At 36.7% G+C, this 24,512-nt stretch overlaps 1 pseudogene across 1 annotated transcript; it reads left to right on the forward strand.

Annotated features, from left to right (window-relative positions):
• The first annotated feature begins 8,433 nt into the window (after positions 1-8,433).
• Positions 8,434-10,557, forward strand: LOC143536254 (tetraspanin-3 pseudogene; annotated as a pseudogene). Its single transcript, XR_013135860.1, has 3 exons — positions 8,434-8,632; positions 9,308-9,573; positions 10,303-10,557. The product of XR_013135860.1 is annotated as a tetraspanin-3 pseudogene (transcript).
• The last annotated feature ends 13,955 nt before the right edge of the window (positions 10,558-24,512 follow it).

The following is a 24,512-nucleotide window of genomic DNA, read 5'->3' on the forward strand; positions in this document are numbered from 1 at the left end:
GTGGTACACAAGTTAAATCATGACGTATGGTTTTCTTTTCTTTCAACGGTAAAACAGGATTCTTGAGGTATGTTTGAATGTTTATGAAACTTAACTTTTTGTTTCAAAAAGTTGCAAACTTTTATACCGAACAAATATTTATACGTGTCTTTTATGTTTTTATACTTTTTTATAATTATACATGTTTTTATCAAAAACATTCTACAATTTGTATACCTCATATTAAATTCTACACCTTGCAAATCAAGTTATCAAACTAAACTAATATTTAGATAAATATTTTTATAGATGTGAGCCTAAATATAGGGGTTGTTATATGAATACTTAAGTGGGAAGGTTCATATAGGTTTTGGGGTGGTTCGAAGAGAGGTTTTATTGATGAAGTGAATTATCACAAAAGTAACATTGTTTATGAGAGTAGACTTGCTAATTTTTAAGAATGATAAGTTCACATGTACATGGATTAATGCGGAAAAAAAAACAAATATGAACAAAGTAGAAGGGAAAAATTAATATGCAATTAGAAATTAAATTAATGTACAAAATTTCTTGCATGTAATTTCTAAAGTAAAATTAATCTATATCTATCTAATATATAAAAATCTCTCATGCTACATGTCGGGTGGTCATAAGTCAGTTGTTGAACCTAGATTAATCTAAATAAACAATGTATTCCATGTTGAGCTATATAAGTCGGTTGTTGTGCGGTGAGAATGGTTTTTACTCAAGAAGTGGTGGCGGTGTCCGTGTGGTCGAGCATGAAGGGTGAAGGAAAAAGATTAAGATAAACAGTAATAGTTTTTATGTATAAATTTTTAATTAATAAAAAGGCATGTTTAGTAATTTTGAAAAATATAATAAAAAAAGCATTACTCTTTAGTTACCATTGGACTCTAAAGGTAAATTTGGTAATTTTAGTACGGTTACCGTAATATAACAGCATCATTCCAAGATTATTCTTGTAATTAACTCTTACTAATTTATAATCACTTAAAATAATGTTATTTATTTAATAATAAAATGTTTAAATCCTACGCCTCTTTTTTTTTTGTTATGGCGGTCAATTGAGCACTTGTTTAAGACACAATCAAGCTTGTTAACAAAATATATATATATATATACTATGCAATTTTTTATTTTATTTTTAAATAAATGAAATTAATAGGCTAGGTTATATCATTTCACTTTATTGATACATGGAACTTAAAAATGTGTCATAAACTAGAGATATAAGAAATCTAAAAAAATCATATTCATGTTTGATACTTATATTAAACACGTCGATCTAACGTGTTTAACACCCGTTACATGTGTTTTGTCATCCTTACATTTTGATGACAGTATATAATTATTATTTAAAAGCATTTGTCAGGTAAATGGAATAATGGATAAAAGATGGACATGATGTTTTATACTCTTATATATGTAGGAAGCCATGAAAAGGAAAATTTAGTGGCTATATAGTAGTGGAAACCAGAAGAAGGATCACGAAAGTAGCTATCATGCATTCATGTTTTTATACTAATATCATAATATATCAGAAAAATCATGAAAAATATGAACTTGTAGCACATAAACTATGGGTTGAACGACTATGAAAAGCATAGACTCCAATTTTGATAAGTGCATTCTCTCTTGTGGGCGGGTGAATAATTTCAAAGAAGTTATGATTTATGAGTATATATGATACTTGAATAGGTTTCATATCTACTACTCAGGTGCTTGCGCGATGCAGCGGGAAACAATACGCAAAGGTTGTTAGCAAGCAAAACCTAGCTCGAGCTCGACTCAAACTTCAATCCAAGCTCAACCTGATCAAGTCCGTCTTGATTATTTTGATATTTATATAATTTAAGTTCTTTTAATCATATTTTTATAAAACACATGAAATACATTTTTTTAAAAGTTGAGTAATATTTAGATAACAATAAGTTATCAAAGTTGTAAGTATTCCTTAAACTTTGAATTGTAATAAGTTTGTTTATCTTTTTTAGAAAAAAGTAAAGGGCTTATATGTAACTAAATGAAACATGAGATTGTAAATTTTATCCTTTACAAATTTGTGCATTCATACATAATTTCATGCAGTAATGACTTGTATATTTTAAACCGTTCATCTGTTTCGATAAAAATTTATACTGAAACGTCAACAAAAACAAACACGTTTAAATAGGTTTGTTCGAAAAAATTTTAATTTTATTTTTGTAAGGCATATATGAAGAAAACTAAAAAAATTAAAGTTGAGTAAAGAGTGAGGGATCAAAGTTGTAACTATTTTCTTAATTAACAAAATTTAAGTAAGTTAAGGTATCATACTTGTAATTATTTTAATAAAAATCAAATGAATGTGGGTTTTATGGGTGTAAAAGAGTGTATCTTTACTTAGAGATGTACATAATGCTTTGGATGTTGTAAATTCCTTAAAAATTAGTGTCTTAATTTGCCTTGTTTGGTGTATTATATATAGTAAAGATAATATATATCTATAATATATATAAACGAAGATCCAGAAATCCTAGGTGTCGCGATGTGGTCGCTCCCCCTTTTTTTGGAGTCACCAGATTTGCTTGATTTTTAAATGGAGGCTTCTCATGCATTTGACCCGAATTCAAGGGTATGGGTCTTACCAAACCCAAATATTCCATAAACGGGTTATAACATCTCATTAAATAAAAAATTATTCTCACTAAATTATTGATGTAAAAATCATATAAAATAGGATATACTAAAAATTAATATCTTATTTATTTTAAAATATATATATATTATTTAAATTAAAAAACCTATTTTATAGTAAAAAAAAAAATAAACGGGTCTTGGGTCTCATCAAACCATATGTATATTATTAACTTTCATAAATATTATTTATAATTAAAAAAACAATTTTATAGTAAAAATAAACGAGTTTTGTGTCTCATAAAAACCATATAGCTTTTAAACCGGGTTATAACATCTCATTTATTTTTGAAACAATTTATCATCAAATCAAAAGTATATTATTAACTTTGATACAATAAAAAAATATAAATTCAATAAATAAATAAATATTAGAACAAACAATATAAAACAACCCCCGTAATACGGGGGATAAAAACTAGTAATTATTATATATAAACGAAACCATAAAAATCATACGTGTCACGATGTGGTCGCTCCCCCTTTTTTGGAGCCACCAGATTTGCTTGATTTTTAAATGAAGACTTCTCATGCATTTGACCTGAATTCACGAGTATGTGTCTCATCAAACCCAGATATTTCTTAAACGGGTTATAATATCTCATTAAAATTATTAACTAACCTCAACAAATATTTGATATAAAAATCCTATAAAGTATGGATATACTAAAAAATAAAATATGATTTATTTAAAAAAGATATATATTATTTATAAATAAAAAACTAATTTTATTGTAAAAAAAATAAACGAGTCTTGAGCCTCATCAAACCCATATAGCATTTAAACCGGGTTATAACATCTCATTTATTTGTAAGACAATTTATCATTAAACCATAAGTATATTATTAATTTTCATACAATAAAAAAATAAAAATTCAAAAAATAAATAAATATTAGAAACAAACAATATAAACAACCCCGTAATACAAAGGATAAAAACTAGTATCATTTATAAAAAAAAGGTAAATCGTAACGTCGTTACATGAGAAACACAAAATTTGTTATATACGAGAAAAAAACTCCTTAAATCCATATAAGTGTAAAAACTAAAAAGAGAGACTTGAATCTATTTTATTATTATTTTTTTAAAAACTACAAGACAAATTTTAGAGATGTACAAATTAAAAAACAAAAACTCAAAATATATGACTTGCATTTGTTTATTATGACACACAAAAACATTCAAACAATAAGCACTCGAACAGATGGTTCGAACTTAGAGGACAAACTGTGGACAACAAGAAGGATGTGGAGGGTGGTTCAAGTTGATCCTCCAAAACGGATAAGTGTGATTCTACCAAAAAGGCAGGCTCGTGAAAAGAGTCATGATTTTGCTCGGCATGCTTTTGATTAAATTCCGTTTAGAAGAAGAACAACACGTTGAAATGATAAGTCGTGTACCTGTGATGCCGTTGTAGGCGAGTACTGAACTCATCATAGTCTTGATGATGTCGGATTCCATTTAAGGTTCACGTCTTGAGTGATAGTGTTTTTTCTTCATTATGTTTTCTATTTATATGCATCAAAGGGGAAACTCTAGATTTATGACAAAAGGGCAATATCCTCTATCAAGTAATTATTGTCATAAGATATTAATATTTGATCAATATAATTATATAGATATTAATATTTGATCATATATAATTATATAAATAATCCTATAGGTCATTTAATAGATTATAATATATAACATTAACACATAAATATATTAATACGAATATATACATTAATCTTAAGCATGCAACCTCACACAGAGCAAGTGAGACCAAACAAACTTTTCTTGTTATCGGTTAATTTGGATCACTGACAGACCATTGGCCCATATCACTCAACTCTATTCTTCGAGTACCGAAAACATTCTTAGGAGAAACTCACCATAGGTAAGAAAACCTATTGGTTCAACCTTTGTCATATATAGGACTTGAACTCAAGACGTTCTTTTTTTTTAAATAGAAGTCTTTGGGTGTATCACCTCAACCACTTAAACTAAGAATCATGACGTAACCAAACAACCTGACTTGTTTAATTTGCATATGAAAGCCAAAGTTATCCAAATAGATGCATGATTAGAGGGAAGGAATTGCTTTTAATGAGATGTTGTAAGCTAGGTCACATGAAAACACATGGCCATCATGTAACAATACATATGATGACCGGTTTGGTTCAGAACATCTGTCCAAGTATATTAGCATCGGGATAAGTTCAAGAGAATCGATCATCCTAGCACAACATTTCCCAAACCATGTCCGGTCCCAGATTGGACAGGAAGGGGCCGCTTAGCCGAAAATAGAATGGCATTTAATAGACAAGCGCATGCGTCACAAAGACATGCTAACTACCAATATGAATTAACTCGTATTTCTCATTTATTACACTCACTCATACCAACATTTTCACATCTAAGCTTGGTCATAGGAGTTAGGAGTGTTTAGTATTCCAATTATATATTTGAATGAATATAAAAAAGTAGTGTTTACTCGATTCAAATTTTGTTTTTTAGTTGTAACACCCTGATTTCCCAAAATGCGCAATTACATGTCACAAGGTGCAATTCAGACTTCAAACTAGCATATATCGGGCTAGGAAATGAGTTACAAACTTACGTAAACCATGATATATATAAAACTGGGATGTTCCAACAAACATAATGTAAAAAAGGGGTATAACACATCGCTACCCCAAGCTTAGCACTCTGCTACATGGCTAGAAAGGCATCCACGATGTGTGCTGACTAATCAGCGGTTGGGGGGGGGGTTGCTACAATACCCATAGTGACAACTTATAAATAGGTCCTAAAGGGTCTCATTTGAGGCTCACAACGAGAACGCTCCTTCTGAGACTCCCGAGCTTGCAATACCCTTTGGGTCTTACGAGTTGGTTATCTTTGGTGTACGCGTCGAGGGAAACCTGCATCAACTATCGTAGATTTACCAAGATATGGTTATGCCCAATAAATTAGAATTAGTTATCTAAGATAGGATGTTAGGGTCAAGGTAAAGGTAAAGGTAAAGGTAGGAGTTAACTAATTAACTTAACCTTACTTAGAGGTGCCGGGGCGCTAGTGTATGTAAGGTTCATGGGTAGTTTACCGCATGACAAACCCACCTCTAATTATATGGTCAGGTAGTTTACCAAATTACAATTTGTGGCAAAGGTTTACTGTGTGGTTATATGACTTTTGAAGAAATTAAAATACCCATTAATAATCATTTTATTACATATATTACAAAAAAAGTTTTAGGATACTTATGGGTAGGCGTTTCCAGTTATTTTATGGTTTTCGAGTACTTGAGGGTAGAATTGAAATAACGATGTATGATTGACCGGTGAATGGATAGTACCTCTTAAGCATACACTAATTAGACATGCTTAAACAGTTCAACATGGTAGCATTGTCCAAAGCTAACCATGGTAATAACTAGTGAGTTATTATCTAAGTTTCTTACGCTCTGAGACAAATACCAAGTCATGGTTAGTCATTAAGAACTCTCGAAGGCAGGGTGATACATGTTGTGTTACCATGTCTAAGGTTGGAAAGAAGTGAGGAACATTACCACTCCTAGAGACTAGAAAACCATGTTTAGATAGTAAACCTTGCTACACCACATCGGAGGTGAGTTATCATTACTACTTTTCACATTGTGATAGTATACTTACAGTGTCAACCGAAAATAACGAGAATGTTGCTATACGGCTATACTCGTATATCGATAGGGCCATGAGTCATCCTGTATAATGCCATGTATACTATCTAGATGTTCGTAGTGCCTAAGGACCAGTTATGACACACTATATCCATTCCATGGCTAACCTCCAACTTTAATTTGGAACAAATTGTGTATTTTTCTTTTTAATGAAAGTTGTTAGTTCTACAAAAATTAATAATAAAAAAAGAATTTATTCTTTTCTTGCATTGCACCATACAAGCATTACATATACTTACGTGATTCTCACATTTCTTTATTTAAAAACGAATATATTATATGAGTGTACGCAAGCATATTTGTGCACGTATTTCATATTCTGAAAACCGAATATAGTTCGATCAATTAAGTTATTTAATATTTTCAAGTGTCTCTTATATATTATACCAAACGAAAAGACTTCTAGACGTTTGTTTTTTGGTTTAAGTTAAAACTCATTCATGCACACATCCATACCTTTCCCAGTCCTTCTTAAGAACAAGTCATGGTGACGCTACATGTGCATGATCCAACCTATTAAACGTTATATTAATAAGTGGTCATTAATCAAAAATATTATTTTTTGGTCATTGCCGTTCTTAACTAACTAAAGGTTCCATCTTTTAATGTATTTGTTCTCAACGTCTATGATTAACATAATTCTAACGCCATTACTTGCAAGTTTTCGAAAAAAACGTTTTTAGCCGGAAAACTCACATTTTCTGCCGGAAAACTCAACCTGAACACCACCACAACCACCAACCGACCCCGACAATGTGTCTAGGGTTTCAACGACCTCAATAATTGGGGCTTTTACTAAAAAAGTTCCACCGATCCAAGGTTACAAAGATGTTTGAGGCGAAAATATCAAGTTTTCCGAAAAATATGAGTCTTCCGACCAAAAATGTTTATCCGGTGACCTGTAACTAACATCGTTATAATTCTATTAGTCGCGGACCGTTGGAAACAAATATGATAATATGTGGGTTCGTTATTAACAAATTCGTTAGTTTGAACCGACATCGACTTAAAAGAGAATTTTTGGGACCAATAACAACATATACACCCATTAATAAAAGTTTATCTAACGTGTTATTATGACTACTTAAATTGTCTCAAATACAATAATTAGAAGCCAATCGATAAAAATTATACAGCATGAATTCAAACTTATAATTGTAGTTACGTGGTTAATTAGTCGTTTGATACCAAGAGGTTCTTTCATATAGTTTCGCCCTATTGGAGTTATTTATTTATTTATTTTTAAAAAAGTTGTTAGAAGTTAGAACAACTCAAACACACTCATTTAATCTAGCACTAATTGTACTCTATGGTTCACCACAAAACTTGAACTGTAGATTTCTAAGGGACTGTTTGGTTCATTCAGATATGAATGAGCATCTGTCCCATTTAGCAACAACAGTAAGTCTGAATGATTCAGACATAATTTTAATCATTCAGATGTTTTTTTGTTTAAAAACAAACAGTCTGAAGTCTGAATTAATCAGATGTTAACATACGAATGGTTCTATTCAGATGTAAACAAACAGCCACTAATTGAGTATCAACTTCGCATTTTGTTTCTACTCAGTTTCTAATATATATAGGCTGTTGACAAGTTACGATTTATCTGAACCCGTTGTTTAACAAGTTACATAACTACTCCAATAAATGTTTTTATGTAAAAAAAGTTTTTTCAATTTTAATAAGTCATTTTCAATGTGATGTAGTGATAATAAGCTTGGGTTTTTTTAATGGAAATTCAAGTTCAAACCCTACTAACAACACTTTAGGGCGTCCGAGTTTTATTACCATGAGTTGCTCAATGAAGAAAAATTAAAATTTTTGTAATCTCCAATTCGATCATGAGGGCGTACGAGTTTTATTACCAGTGGGCTTTTGGGTGAGTGGGTTTTCCCGGAACTGGAGATAACTTGGAGGCGTTTAAGGGCTCCATGCAACTGGGTTGGGCCAGCTGACGGTGACCTTTTGCCATTTAGTCACCCCGTACAAAATACCTAGACAATTTTGTTCGTTCGCCGTTCAATTTTTTTTTAAATAATATGTGTAGTTGTCTTCCTATAAATGCACCAATATATATTTGTTCACATATAATAATATTCAGTTATTCACCACCCACAACCTTTGCAAAACACGACACAACTTCAGATTCAAATCATGAGAACAAGCAACCACTTAATTGGCCTACTCAACTTCCTCACTTTCCTCCTCTCAGTACCCATTCTCTCTGGCGGCATATGGCTCAGTACACGCGCCAACAACCAGTGGCGGACCCAGGATTTTCATCCAATGGGGTCCCTTTTTTTCGGTGTACATTTTTCACTACCCAACATTAGAATTTTTGAGGCAGTTGCCATTCCGGTTGGTTGAGAGAATATTGTTAAAAGAATATAAAGACTCAAACTTTCTTTTTAACTTATCTAAGTTTTCGTTAAATTGTTTGTTGATTTGTATAATATTATCTTTGAAGAATTGTTTTTAAACCAAATAAAACCTTAAGTTTAAATTAGAATTTAATAAAAAAAAACACAAAAAAGAATTGCTTTTAAACCAAATAAAACCCTTAGTTTTAATTAGAATTTAGAAATCTCAATAAAAATGTAGAAAAACGAAAAAGAATATTTGTTTTTAAACCAAACAAAACACTATGTTGAAAAACAAAATAAAAATGTTGAAACCACCCTTAAAAACACTATGTTTAAATAAAAATTAGAAATACAAAATAAAAATGTTAAACCCACCCTTAGTGAGGCTTAAACTTGTGACCTTTAAGTTGGAAGAGAAAAGGTATGCCACTACACCAAAGAAAGCTTTGATACAACGGGTTCCACCTAAGTATTTTTATGGGGTACTTTAAAAAAGTAACCTATTGTCTCTACTATATTTTTAAAAAAGATTGGTGTCCCGGGACCCCGATCTCACTAAGGTGGGTCCGCCCCTGCCAACAACTCCGATTGCATGACTTTCCTTCAGTGGCCGTTAATCGTCATTGGAGTCTCCATCATGGTCGTCTCACTCGCCGGTATTGCCGGCGCGTGTTATAGAAACACCTTCCTCATGTACCTTTACTTGTGGGCAATGTTTGTTATTATTGCGGTGTTGATCGGGTTTATTATTTTTGCCTACGCGGTTACGGATAAAGGATCCGGTCGACCCGTGTTGAACCGGGTCTACCCGGATTACTACTTGCAGGTAGGGGTGTACACTGGTCGGTTTTGGGTTGAAACTAAACCAAAAACCAAAACTTCGGTTTTTATATTTTTAAAATTTTAAGGTTATGTTAGATTTCAGGTATGGGTGTACATTGGTCGGTTTTGGGTTGAAACTGAACCAAAAATCAAAACTTCGGTTTTTAAAATTTTAAGATTTTTAAAATTAAAAAAACCCGTTGGTTTAGGTTCTGTTCGGTTTCAGCTTTTATTTGTTTGTTTTGCCATTTAAGCTAGAAATTGTTTAGAAAAAAAATTGGTTTAAAATAATTAATTTTGGTCTAAATCATTCTTTTTAGTTAATAGTTAATGGATTATTAATTTATAAGATATTTAAGCTAAAATATTTAGATTGCATTGTTATTAAGTATTAGAAATTGTTTAGATAAAAAAATAGACTCAAAATAAGTAATTTTGGTGTAAATCGTTTTTTCAATTAATAGTTAACGTATTATAAATTTATAAGATATTTTAGCTAAAATATTTAAGTTACATTATTATTAAATTTTTATAAATTATATATAATGAAAAATGAAAATCTATACATTCGTTTTAAGATCAGTTTTTGTTACACGCAAAACAAAAAAGTGAACTGTAAATTCGATTTTTACAAAAACGAAAACTCAAACCGTTGGTTTTTGTTTCATTTTGGTTATTTAGGTAAGTCGGTTTTTGATATGTTTTTCGGTTTTATGAACACTCTCATTTGCAGGATTATTCGGGTTGGCTCAAGGACCGGGTAGCCAGTGACAGTTACTGGGGTAAAATCAGATCTTGTATTCATGATTCAAAAGCTTGTGCCAAAACGGGTCGGGTCATTGGTGGGTATCAGGAGACTGCTGACATGTATTTGTTGGATTTTATGGTCGTTTCGGGTCAAGTCAACGCGACCGACCCGAATTTGACCCGGACTGAGTTACACCGGGGGTACAAGATAATGGTCTACTTAAACGTTTACGCTAATTAGGCCCGACACGATTAATTAGATGGACTGGACATTGATTAAAAGGCTTTGTTTGTTATTTGGGCTTAAGCTCAAGTTGGTTTAATTGTTAAACCCTAAATAAGTTACCTATAAATACATTAGTATGATTTCTATTTATGGTAACCTTAACAAAAACAAAACCTAGCTGTCTCCCTTGAATCCGGCGCCGTTTTTCCGGTCAGCCGGTTTTTCGACGAGTGTTTTCCGGCCATTATTTACACCACACAACCACCACCTTGCATCCTTTGGTCACCACAAGCACCACCGCAGTCCTACACGATCTCCGGTGCTGCTAAAGTTGGTTTCGCGTTTTTCCGGCGACCTGGTTCGTCTTCTCCGGCGAGCTTCGGTTTTCCGGCAAACTCCTTTCCGGTGATTTGAAGCTGTTACTGCCTGCTTTTGTTGTTTGCTGCCTTTTGCCGTCCATTATAGTTGCCGGATCTGAGGATTATCACCCGCCGCCGCCGCCGGATCTTCCTCGGGTGTCAATCGTGTCATCTAGCTCTTCTTGTTAATCCCTCGGTGTCTTCCCGGTTCTTGTTAACCGAGGTATATCGAATAACACCCTATGGTTGTTTACTTTATGTTAATCGTACTCGTACGCGTTTGTAATTGGATCCGGGTTTCGGGTTTCAGTCTATGGTTCGTTTTAAATAGTATAATATCCGCTGCGTTTTTATTGTTTCGTTTATGAGCTTGATTATTAATATGGATTAATAATTATCGAAACAAGATTATTACTAAAACGGGTTATTTTGTTTATCCGTTTTGACTCGAACCACCGTTGAATCCCAACAGTGGTATCAAAGCCGCGGTTACAACGTACGAGTCGATACCGGTTCGTTTAAAACCGGATCTACATCTTAAACTTTAAATCGTTTAAAGTTTATAGATCTAGATTTATTTTCGGGTGATTTTGAATTGGTCAAAGTTTTGTTTATTTTATTTGACCAAGTCAAAACGATCCGAAATTCGTTTATTTTGAATATGTAAATCCGGCCCCGACCTATGTGTTTGTTTGGTTGTGTTTGGTGTTTAAGCTTGTTTTGGCCATATGGTTGGTTCAAAAGTTGTAAAAGGTTATTATTTAATTTTCAGTTTTCTTTTGGCCATAAAGATTGTTCAAATTTGTAATAGGACATATTATTGTTAGTTTATAAATTTGTAATTAAGAAGACGTGAAGATAACCGAGGACGAGCTCATGGACATCTTGGAGTTAGTGGGAGTTCGGACAAGACGACGAGATGCACGGACAAGTCCATCCTTGTGGTTGTTTGTGTTGTGAACCCCTTGACCCGATCGGTCTCCCTAATTGGCTCTAGCGAGACCGATCACCTTTTGGCCATAAGGATTTACATATTTTTGTTATTTGCTATTTGTGGTTGCTTGGTTTGATTATAATAGGATTATATTATCACCAACCTAATACCAAATAAATTGGAAAATAAACATTTTATTAACCGATTCCGTTTTACAAATTAAAAGCGTTTTGATTTCTAAAACTAATAAGTTACTTTAACTTAAAATTGGTTAGTCGTATCGCTACAAACTTAGTTTTTAAATAGGTTATTTAAAACTAAGTATCTTGAGAGATGAAAGGGTTCATCTATTCGTCGCGGTAATAAATACAGTAAAATTTGACTTTTTACTCTATTTGGTAATTTTAAAATTAATCCCAATTTAAAACCAATAGTTTATGTCAATCCTACTACAAGTCACACTTGAGGCATACTGCGAAATTTCGAGTGTTTGGAGCTATAGCACCGCACTTGTTTTCTAGCCTATCCCATCAAGGTGAAAGCGTTTCGTTGACACATCCGGAGGTTTCACAAGTCACGGTACTAGGAAAACTATTACTTTACTCTCCTGTTACGTGCTAAAGCTGTCTGGAGACTTAAAGTGGGCAAAGATGAGGCTAAACGTATCCATACAGACAATCGTTGTCTCTATAGGCCTCATAACCGAGAGTTGTGCTCTATTCACAATTGACAATCGTTGTCGGTCTGCCTAATCACTTATTAATGTTGTGTGCTACAGCTGCCTTTAATAAGTAGAAGCCAGATTCTCATACTCCTAATTAATTAATGTTATTGGGTCATTAATAATAGGACTACAACGTCGAAAATACTAATTATATTTACTTTTGCTTAACTAATCAGATGTCGTCAAACGAAATTTCACCCTACGCCCTTAAGACTATCCTTGAGAAGGATAAACTGAATGGTACCAACTTCATCAAATGGCACCGCAACTAAAGACTTGTTCTCACCATGACAAGGCGCCTGTATGTTCTCGATGGACCTGTTCCAACCTAGCCTGAAAACAACACAGCCGCTGCACGAAAAGTTCTTGACAAGCATAAGGATTACTCGGCTGAGGTCTCCTGTATTATGCTAGCCACCATGAATTCTGAGCTTGCTAAAGGCTTGGAAGACTTTGGTGCCTATGAGATGCTTGAGCAACTCAAGGGCATGTTCCAGATCCAAGCCCGTCAAGAACGTTTCGACACCATGAAACAACTCATCAGTTGCAAGATGGCAAAGGGGTCTCCCATCAGTGCTCATGTTCTTAAGAGGAAGGGGCACATCGATCAGCTCAAGAAACTTGATTATTCCATGCCCGATGAAATGGCATCGGATTTCATCCTCAACTCTCTCCCCAACTCGTACGACCAGTTCGTGATGAATTTCAATATGAATGGCTGGGTGAAGACAGTACCGGAGCTTCATAACATGCTCAAGACGGCTGAGATGAACATTCCTTCTAGGACCAATCAAGTTCTGATGATTCGATCTGCTGGTGTCAAGAAGCCAAAACCAAAGAATCGGGGTTTTAAGGGAAAATGCAAGAAGAAAGTTACTGTTGCTGCCCATGTTGCCACCAACACTAACAAGGTGGTTGCAAAGAAAAAGCCGCCGCCCTTTGAGGAGCGCAAGTGCTTCAAATGCAACCAAATGGGGCACTGGATGAGAAACTGCCCCGAGCACCTTGCTGAGATCAGAAAGAAGAGAGCCAATGGTGAAGGCTCTTCTGAAGGTATTTCCATATACGTTATTGAACTTTTCACGGTCTCTAGCAACACATGGGTATTTGATACCGGATGTGGTTACCACATCGTTAATGTCTTGCAGGAGCCTGAGAAGTGGAGAAAACTGAATAAAGGCAGCATGGAACTCATCGTTGGAGATGGGAAGAGAGTACCAGTTCTGGCAACTGGAGTATTTCATTTTACTTGTCCATCTGGCCTAGTTTTTCCTTTAAATAATTGTTTGTATGCTCCTAGCTTGACCAGAAACATCATTTCAGTTTCGTTGTTATTTGAACAAGGATTTAAGTATGTTCTTAATGGCATGGCTATTTCTGCTTACTTAAATGATATCTTTTATTTTGAGGCTAAACCTCGAAATGGTATTTATGAGATTGATGTTCAACCTGACAATAACGTATATCATCTTTCAAAACGTATCAAGACTAGTGTTAACGATACTTTCTATGGCATTACCGACTTGGCCACATAAGCAAGGCAAGAGTTAAAAGACTCCATTATGAAGGTATTCTTGAATACACAGGACCAGACTCTTTTAACACTTGTGAATCTTGCTTAGCTGGCAAATTCGCCAAAGACTCCTTCACTAATAAAAGTGAACGAGCAAGTGATCTATTAGGACTCATACATACTGATGTATGTGGACCTTTTAGAACCATGACTAGAAACCATGAAAGATACTTTGTTTCTTTTATCGACGATTATAGTCGATACGCTTATGTGTATCTTATGAAACAGAAGCACGAAACTTTTGAAAAGTTCAAAGAGTTTCAAAGCGAAGTGGAAAACCAACTTGACAAAACCATTAAGATACTTCGATCAGATCGAGGTGGAGAGTATCTCAGCACAGAGTTCATCACTCATCTAAAAGAGAATGGAATTGTTTCACAGCTCACTCAACCTGGCACACCCCAACTTGATAGCGTGAGCGAGAGGAGAAATCGAACTTTGCTAAACATGGTTCGATCGATGATGTGTAGAACCAACTTGACTCACTCCTTTTGGGGTTACGCCCTTATGACCGCCGCCCGCATTGTCAATCTAGCTCCAACTAAGAAGATAGACAAGACTCCATATGAGATATGGCATAAGGGAAAGAAACCCAAGTTGTCTTATCTTAGAGTATGGGGATGTGATGCTTATATCACAAGTGAGTCTGATGACAAACTTGATCCCCGCGGCGAAAAGGTTGTTTTCGTCGGATACTATTACAAGAGCGGTTATTACTTCTTTCATCCTGATACAAATACGATTTCTGTCAGGAGGAAAGGCTACTTCCTTGAAGAAGAATTTCTTAGTCAAGGAACTAGAAGTAATATTGTCGATCTTGAAGAAATTCAAGAACCACAATCAACAGCTGAGGTAGTTGGAGAGTCTGATCAACAGGTTGCTGTTGCTGATACATCAGACGTGAACACAAGCGTTCGCAGAAGTAGTAGGACTCCCGTACCAAATTCTAGATACTTATGTCATCTAGATGGTGCCGAAGTCTTATTAGTAGCCGAGTCTGGGGACGAGCCTACTAACTACAAGTCTACTATCTTGGATCCGGAATCCAAGAAATGGCAAGATGCCATGAATGCTGAGATGCAATCCATGCATGATAACCAAGTTTGGAACTTGGTTGAGCTACCCCCCGATTGTCGGGCAGTAGGGAGCAAATGGATTTTCAAGAAGAAAACCGACATGCATGGAAATGTGCAAACCTACAAAGCACGGCTAGTCGCGAAAGGTTTCACTCAAACTCAAGGTGTTGACTATGATGAAACTTTTTCTCCCGTTGCTATGACCAAGTCGATTAGGATATTGCTTGCCATTGCTGCATACTATGATTATGAGATATGGCAAATGGATGTTAAAACCTCTTTCCTAAATGGACATCTTTCTGAAGATGTCTATATGGTTCAGCCCGAAGGTTTTGTCGATCCAAAATATCCTAATAAGGTTTGCAAATTGAACAAGTCCATTTATGGGCTTAAGCAGGCATCTCGAAGCTGGAATCTTCACTTTGACGAGAAAATCAAAGAGTTTGGTTTTGTCAAGAATGAAAATGAACCTTGTGTTTATAGAAAAACTAGTGGGAGCACTATATCATTCCTCATCTTGTATGTGGATGACATACTGATAAATGGAAACAACATTCCTATGCTTGAGGAAGTTAAGCAATGGTTGGAATTTTGTTTTGCAATGAAAGATCTTGGAGAAGCCGCATATATTCTGGGAATTAAGATCTATAGAGATAGATCTAAGCGGATTCTAGGGCTTAGTCAAAGTACCTACATAGACAAAGTGATGGCACGCTTCTCAATGGAAAACTCCAAAAAAGGAGTTGTTCCAATGACTAAGGGAACTGTGTTGAGCAAATCACAATCTCCGGCAACGGACATTGAATCTAAGCGTATGCAAGCAATTCCATATGCTTCTGCGGTTGGCTCTATCATGTATGCTATGTTATGTACCAGACTTGACGTGTCGTATGCCTTGAGCATGACCAGCCGTTTTCAACAGAGTCCTGGCATTGCCCATTGGACTGTTGTGAAGAACATTCTAAGGTACTTGAATAGGACCAAAGACATGTTCTTGGTGTTTGGGGGAGTGGAAGAGGAGCTCACTGTAAAGTGTTACACTGATGCTAGCTTCCAGACTGACCGAGATGATTCTCGCTCACAGTCGGGTTTCGTCTTCACTCTCAATGGAGGAGCTATTTATTGGAAGAGCTCCAAGCAGAGTGTTGTGGCGGATTCTACCACCGAATCCGAATATATAGCTGCATCTGATGCTGCTAAGGAGGCTGCTTGGATGAAGAAGTTAATCACCGATCTCGATGTGGTTTCGAGTATTCACAAACCAATCGAGATATTCTGTGATAACACAGGTGCTATTGCTCAAGCCAAAGAGCCAAGGTCTCATCACAGAACCAAGCACATTCTAAGGAAGTTCCATCTTATTCGGGAAATATTGGAACGAGGTGACATCGTGATAAGCAAAGTAGACACATATCAAAATCTATATGACAAACTGAAAATTTTTCTTACTTTTTCAGACACTCATCACGACTTGACTCAAATTTTCGGGACGAAAATTCTCTAACATGGGAATGATGTGACAATCGTCAATTTCAGGTTAACTCCGTTAACTCAACTCCGTCAATTCAAACTTTAGATCATTGAATCTATAACGCACACTTCATTACATTTAAACTAGGGTTTAAATGACGCTTAACACTTACTACATGTGTAGTCTTTCGGGAATTACACCGAAACGCAAACGAGTTGACACAAACGATTGGTGAATAAACGAAAAACGTCAAAACAGTAATTATGTGATAATTATGTGTTAGACTTATGTGTTATGTGATAACATCGTTATAAACACTAACTCAAGATGTAAACAAGTTAGTTTAAGCTAGATAAGTAATACTTAGAAGTGGAGGGGCCAAAGTGTAACATAGATTATTATAAATAATAATAATAATAAAACCCTAACTCATTCTTTTCTTTCCCCCACAATCCCGATCGGAACTCCTCTCCCCCCCTCCCTTGGCTGCCGTCACCTATACACACACATACAATCAAGAATTCAAGCCTTTGATCGAAGATTAAGGTGCTAGGAAGGTATAAACGACTATCCTATGCATCCTTTATACTTGATTTTGATGTTTAATGGGTTAATTGAAAACCCTAAGAGCCGATTTTTATGTGTGTATGTAGTTTATATGATTGTTGTTGATTTGATGATGATATGATAACTAGATGGATATTGTTACATGCTAATTACTTGTGTCTTTGATTTGAGTTCAAACAAAAACCCTAATCATGCATGTAATGTGTAATTGATGTGCATGGATAGTGTTTATGGAGTCTAGAGTGTTATATGAATGTATGATGATCCATAGATAGTTAATATGTTGAGTTTGGATGCAAACAGTTTCTGGATAGATTGTGTTATTAATGTTTAACTGACTGTAACGAAGTGTAAATTTGAAAATTGGTTGAGATTATTGATACTACAGTAAACTAGGTTGAGTCTAGTTTCTAAGGAATATAAATTTGCAATTTTTGGACGTGTAGAAGTTAACTTTTATGATTTTACAAGAACGGTGTGCAAAGCTGAGCTGTTAGACCTGCTGTTAGGTTGTTTTGTAAATGTTATATCTCATGAACTACGAGACCAATTGGGTTGGTTCCACTTCTGGAAGTTGACTTATTGAGTTAGGAACCTAATCCAAGTGGTCTTACATTTATTGGATTTTTCGTTTAACGGGAATTTCAAATAACATTCTGTTGCGCATGAATTTAACTGTTATGAGTTTGCTGTAATGATTTGATGATTGTGAGAAACCTATGTGGAATAAAAATATAATAAAATATGTTCTGGAAACCTAAGACATATATGCTTTTGTGATGATTTTTGGTAAATTAATTGTGATGCTATGATCGGTGAGATAGTACAATCTTTCAAGTAGAATTTCTGTCTCGGTGAAACTAGCGGCTGAATTTGGTGAAAATGCATGAAACATGATACTTGCTATATAATTGTTATGTTTTGACCAAATTGCCCTTGCTGGGAATAATTGCTAATTGATTGTCATGATTTGACCAAATTACCCTCGTGGGGAATAATGACTAGTTAATTGTTATGTGTTGACCAAATTGCCCTTACGGGGAGTAATTGCTAGTGATGTACTTTATGAATACATGACACGAAAATACTTGCTTACACATGTAATGTATCACAAATACACTTGTTAAAGTCACACACGATCCACAAACGAAACACGAAACATGTTATGTGCATAGGTATTGTGTGCCGGGTCTAGAGACTCGATAATATTCCGATACTTAGAAAAATCTCTTTGTTGTTTTAGAACGCTAGAGAGAGTTTTTCTGTGACGCGCATCTTGGTGATTTAATTTGGGAATTTCTTCGCAAACAGTGAGTTCACTTACCCCTTTTAAACTCCTTAAACGCTTTTCACTTGGGGGAGATAACATACTCCGAAAACGCATTTAAGATTTTGTTAATATAGATTATATATCACTTGTAAAGACTAAGTGGCAAACGCGTTAACTAAAGTCCTTCATAACATCGAACCGGTTAATATTTGGATAATAGCGAGTCATTGTTGAGTAGTACTACTGGGTTTGACAAACCCCACCCAACGCTAAACTCGACTGGAGGTCGAGTGGGTGTAATCTTGGCTAAACACATACCATGGTCTGGATGACCTGGTGGCAAGGCAAATGATAAACAGTCAGCTTCGGTGTCGAACACTTAGTGATACTTGTTTTATAGGCTAGCTACCTATAGATATATAATTGACATAACACTATCTGGTAACGCAAAACGCTGTAACGCAAAACGCTGTAACGCAAAACGCTTAACGCAAAACGCTGAACGCAAACGCTAATCGCTTTATTTTATATAAACTTGTGAACTCACCAACCTTGTGTTGACACTTTTAGTATGTTATTCTCAGGTAGCCGAGGCGGGCGCTGTCTAGGAACATGCATTGCTTGAAACATTTTTAATTATGCAAACTTATTTTAAACTGTGATCATTGGGTTTTAAGTCGTCCTGCGTGACGTAACATTGTTTTCTATGGTTTTACGCTTCCGCATTTAATTACTCGTAAACGTTTTCATGGTTTTGAAACTTTGTTTTATTGTTTGATTATAACTAATGATTCCGATCCTGTTAGTTCACACCCTCTGAGGGTAAAACTCCGTTAGTGGATTTTGAGGGTGTGACAATCTAGCCGACCCGTTCACTAAGCCAATGACTCAGGACAAACATGATCAGCATAGAGATGCTATCGGGCTTAGACTTGCTAGTGATTTGTTTTGATTTAGTATTTGGATGTATGAACGTTTTATCAGTTGTACTTTTCTATTCAGTTTTGATTTAATGGTTAAATGCAAATTTTGAATGATACAACTGTGTTCATTTCAATACGTTTAATCCGTGAACATTGTATTCTAAATTATCCGTAGTCGGTCAGACTCGTAGGAGTGATTCTGAATTAAGACTATTCTGACTTTGGACTCAAGTAGTTGACTTCCAAACTCACGGACCTTGTTATGAATGACGTTGGATGTAACTCGCATCAAATCATCTTCATGGATCTTGATCATAAGATGTTTTGATAATAGTATGCTCATGTAGTATCCTTAGACCTGAGATACATATTAGAACTTTCGTTTACCGAGGAATATTCTTTGATCATGTCAACCGCTGTTGCGTAACTGCCAACCATAAAGGCATTGGTTGGGAATGTTCTGGAGTTCAGTGGGAGTTGTATGTAGTCAAGATGGGATTCTGTACTCTTACATTTAAATGTAACAGTTAGACATATTGGCGCCCTCGTTGATTCAAACTGGTAAAGTGTGAGGCCTCACCCAAACTAACTGTGTGTTTGATTGGACCACTTTGACTCTATATCGAGAATTACAATAATTGAACGACATATGAGAATGATATGATCCATGTCTCATAGTTCATTTAATGTCTTATACAGAAAGGATAGATGACAACGATTACTATAAATTCATTATCTTGCAATAAGGTATTCCAAGATACTTTGGTTATGAATTTAAAATGTCATATTCGGTTGGGGACAGCTATGTGTAGCTAGAACGCCTCTGGCTGTCAGCGTTGTGACACTTGACCCAAATACGTCCAAGTGGGAGACTGTTGGATTTTATGGTCGTTTCGGGTCAAGTCAACGCTACCGACCCGAATTTGACCCGGACTGAGTTACACCGGGGGTAACAAGATAATGGTCTACTTAAACGTTTACGCTAATTAGGCCCGACACGATTAATTAGATGGACTGGACATTGATTAAAAGGCTTTGTTTGTTATTTGGGCTTAAGCCAAGTTGGTTTAATTTTTAAACCCTAAATAAGTTACCTATAAATACATTAGTATGATTTCTATTTATGGTAACCTTAACAAAAACAAAACCCTAGCTGCCTCCCTTGAATCCGGCGCCGTTTTTCCGGTCAGCCGGTTTTCCGGCGAGTGTTTTCCGGCCATTATTTACACCAGTCACTGGACTTTGGGAAGTATTACTCATATCGTGCGGTAGTTATCGTATTGTACCCTGTGGACACATTGGATCCGGGACCTATACCCGGGGAGCGGATCCGTGTTTCTTCATTGGCGCCATCCGTGTTTTTGTTAGAATAGCAATAATTCTCGTTGGTTTTTTGGTTCGATTGATATGAGTAATCTTCCTGAATGGCCGACGGGAACCCCTGCACCCGAATCACGTGTAACTAACACTGAAGCACCTCCGGGTCTTAGTGTTTTTGCACGTATCACGACTCCAAATGGTCGTGCTCTTGAATGTGTCACTGCTCCGGTGTCGCGAATCACTGAAGTAAAACCTGAGGGTTTCACCCCAGAAAATGTTACAGTACCGGCTGGCCGTACTCCCACAGATATGGGACGTGCCTCGGCACCGGAAGGTTCTAATTTGGGTAATTTCAGACGAGCTACTGAAGAGACTCGTCGAAACCTGTCAATATTCAATCCGGAAACCGATCTAGGTGATTCTGACAGAGCCAGAATTCAACAACGTAATTCCAGACCCAAAGGAACGTTAACTCCTGAAGAATGGCTCTATGCTCAACAACAAAGTTTGATGGCGGAATACGAATGTAAGAAACGTAACGAACAATTAAATGCTCGCGCGTTGGATTATGAAGAATCTTCTGGAGGATCTCCTTCTCCCCCACCAACAGTGAGAGGAAGCCAAACTCGTTACAGTCACCAAACGGAGTCAGCATTTGGCGAACTCCCAAGGCTACGTCCTCGTCCCCGCATAGACATGTGGATGCCATCTTACTTGGACGAGTTTGATAGTTATGATTCATCTTACAACCCGGGAGGTTACAGTACGTACACCGGAGATAGTAGGATGAGCTCACTGGCGAGAAGTAGCCGTCCGCATGACATAGTCCGCCACACGGAGTACCATAGCAATGTCGAACGAGACTTTACTAAACCTTACCGTCCGGCTGCTTTCGCTGAAAAGTCAAAATTTATAGCGAGTATTGCTACAGCACCTTTCCCTGTTAACGCTAAAATACCTAAATCAGTAGGTAAATACAACGGTATGACTGATCCAAGCGATCATCTACAGAATTTTATAGCAGTGGGAGGTGTCAGTGGCTGGACGCTCCCCTATTGGTGTCACATGTTTGCATTAACACTGACCGGGGCAGCAAGAGAATGGTTTGAAAAGTTACCTGACGGAGAAGTTTCTAGCTGGGACGATCTCGTGAAAAAATTTTCTCAACACTTCAGCCAGCAGAAGAAACATACGCGAGACCAGTCAGAAATTCTGGATGTCTTCCGCCGTGATAATGAATCCATAGAAGAGTTCATCACTAGGTTCAACGACGAAAGTCTGAACATTGGCGGGATAAGCAAAGATATGCTTCGCGGTGCCTTCCGCAAGAACGTCAAGTGTGATGACCTGGTCCGAACACTCGCCGGTAGGGATGGGAAGCCCAAAGAATGGGATGATCTTATGACCGCGGCAAAGGAATACGCTAATACTGAGAAAACATTGAGAAGTGGTAACTCGAAGCAAAAATTCAAAGTTGAGTTTCAAACTCCAAGACCTAATAGACAGGCGAAAGGCCCTATCTGGTCAAGGCTTCAACCAAGTGCGGAAGTGTAAAACCGTTCGATGCAAGATCCCTCATAGGCAACAAGAACAAATCGGGACCCTCAAGTCGAGGTCCCAGCAGTTGGACTCCTCTTTTAAAGACCCCCGCTGAAATCCTCACCAAAGAGAATATAAGTTTCAGAAAGCCACAACCATTAACAAAACGAACAATTTAAGATGCCACGAAACATTGTTCGTATCACGATGACATCGGTCTTAATACGAATGAATGTAGAACGCTAAAAAGCGAAATCGAGGTGGCTGTGAAATCTGGAAAACACAAGCATCTAGTGAAAGGAGGAAGGCCTGGCAATGGTAAAGCTCCCATGCGGGACGTTCAAGGCCCAAGCAAGAAGCAAATTAAAGATCTGAACGTCCATATGATACAAGGAGGATACAACACAGAGAAAAAGAGGAAGGAGTCTGATGATGAGGAGTGGAAGAATGAGCCAGTGATCTTCCCGCGAGTCAAAGGGGGTCCGAATAACAAAAATCCCCTGATCATTACGGCTCTATTCGGACACTATCGTTCTCACTATGTCTTCTTTGACACGGGTAGTACATCAGACATTATGTATGAGCAATGTTTTGAACAGCTTGATGAAGAAGACAAAGAAAGGTTAAAACCCATCCACGCCCCAGTATCTGGGTTTGGAGGAGAAGTAATGCACCCACGAGGGGTAATTTCATTTCCAGTTACCCTTAGTGATGGAATTCATTCCAGGACCTAAGAGGTCGAGTTTTTGGTTCTGCCAGTAACATCGAAACATGACATTATCTTTGGGTGGGAAGCGATTGGCGATTTCAATGCTCATCCATCTACAGCACACGGTGCAGTAGGAGTGCCAACTCCTACTGGCATCGCGATAATTCATGTCAATCGGCACTGCTTTGCAGCCGACAGCTCAAAACCTAGCAAGATTCCAAAACAATCTCTACGGATTGAACCGGAAAAATGGGTTTTGAATAAAAAGTTCCCTGATCAAACTGTAACAATAGGACCTGCTATTTCAGAGATAGTACGGACTTTTTTGAAACAGTTATTATCAAGAAACATGGATGTGTTCGCATGGCAACCCGCGGACATGACTGGTGTCCCGCGGAACATTGCGGAACACAAACTAAGGGTAAACCCGTTATTTACACCTATTGTTCAGAAACAACGTAAGATGGGTCTGGAACAAACAAAAGCAATGAACGAGCAAGTCCAAGACCTCTTGCAAGCTGGGATCATCCGCCCTATCCGTTATAAAACCTGGGTCGCTAACCCAGTTATTGTCCCCAAAAGCAACGGAACATGGCGGATGTGTATTGATTTCAAAGATCTGAACAAGGCATGTCCAAAAGATTGCTACCCTCTTCCGAAAATAGATCTCAAAGTTGATGTCGTGGCACCGTTCAAGTTCAAATGCTTCCTAGACGCCTACAAAGGCTACCATCAGATCCGCATGGCAGCGGGCGATGAAGACAAAACAGCATTTCGTACCGATCAAGGCACTTTTTGTTACAAAACGATGCCTTTCGGACTGAAAAATGCGGGAGCCACGTATCAGCGATTGATGGATTTAGCATTCAAAAGTCAAATTGGTCGAAACTTAGAAGTATACATGGATGATCTCGTAATCAAAAGTTTTGAGGAAGACCAGATGTTAAGGGACATTGAAGAGACTTTTGAAACTTTAAAAAGCATCAACATGAAGTTGAACCCGGCCAAATGTTCATTTGGAATGGAAGAAGGAAAGTTTCTGGGAGTAATCGTCACGGATGCGGGCTTTAAAGCTAATCCAGATAAAGTGCAGGCTATAGCCCGCATGCCTTCCCCATCTTCCCTCAAAGAGGTTCAAACACTGAATGGTCGACTGGTTGCCTTGAACCGTTTTTTGGCAAATCATGCAGCCAAGTCCCATCCGTTTATTTCGACTCTGAGAAATTGCCTTAAGAAAACACATTTTAATTGGACTGCGGAAGCAGAACAAGCTTTTTTGGAAGTTATAAAATGTTTGATGGAACTGCCCACATTAACAGCACCATGTGCGGGGAAACCTTTAACAATATATCTATCAGCTTCAGACATTGCTATTGGGGCCGTCCTCCTGACAGATCGCAAGAATGTTCAAACACCGATCTACTACGTCAGCAGATTATCGTCGGACCCAGAAACAAGATATTCCATGCTAGAGAAACTTGTTTTGGCATTAGTCTATGCTGCCC

This window comes from Bidens hawaiensis, unplaced genomic scaffold (assembly GCF_021521415.1).
Source record: "Bidens hawaiensis isolate Kalapana, Puna unplaced genomic scaffold, B.hawaiensis_p1.1 tig00010770_1, whole genome shotgun sequence".
NCBI lineage: Eukaryota > Viridiplantae > Streptophyta > Magnoliopsida > Asterales > Asteraceae > Bidens > Bidens hawaiensis.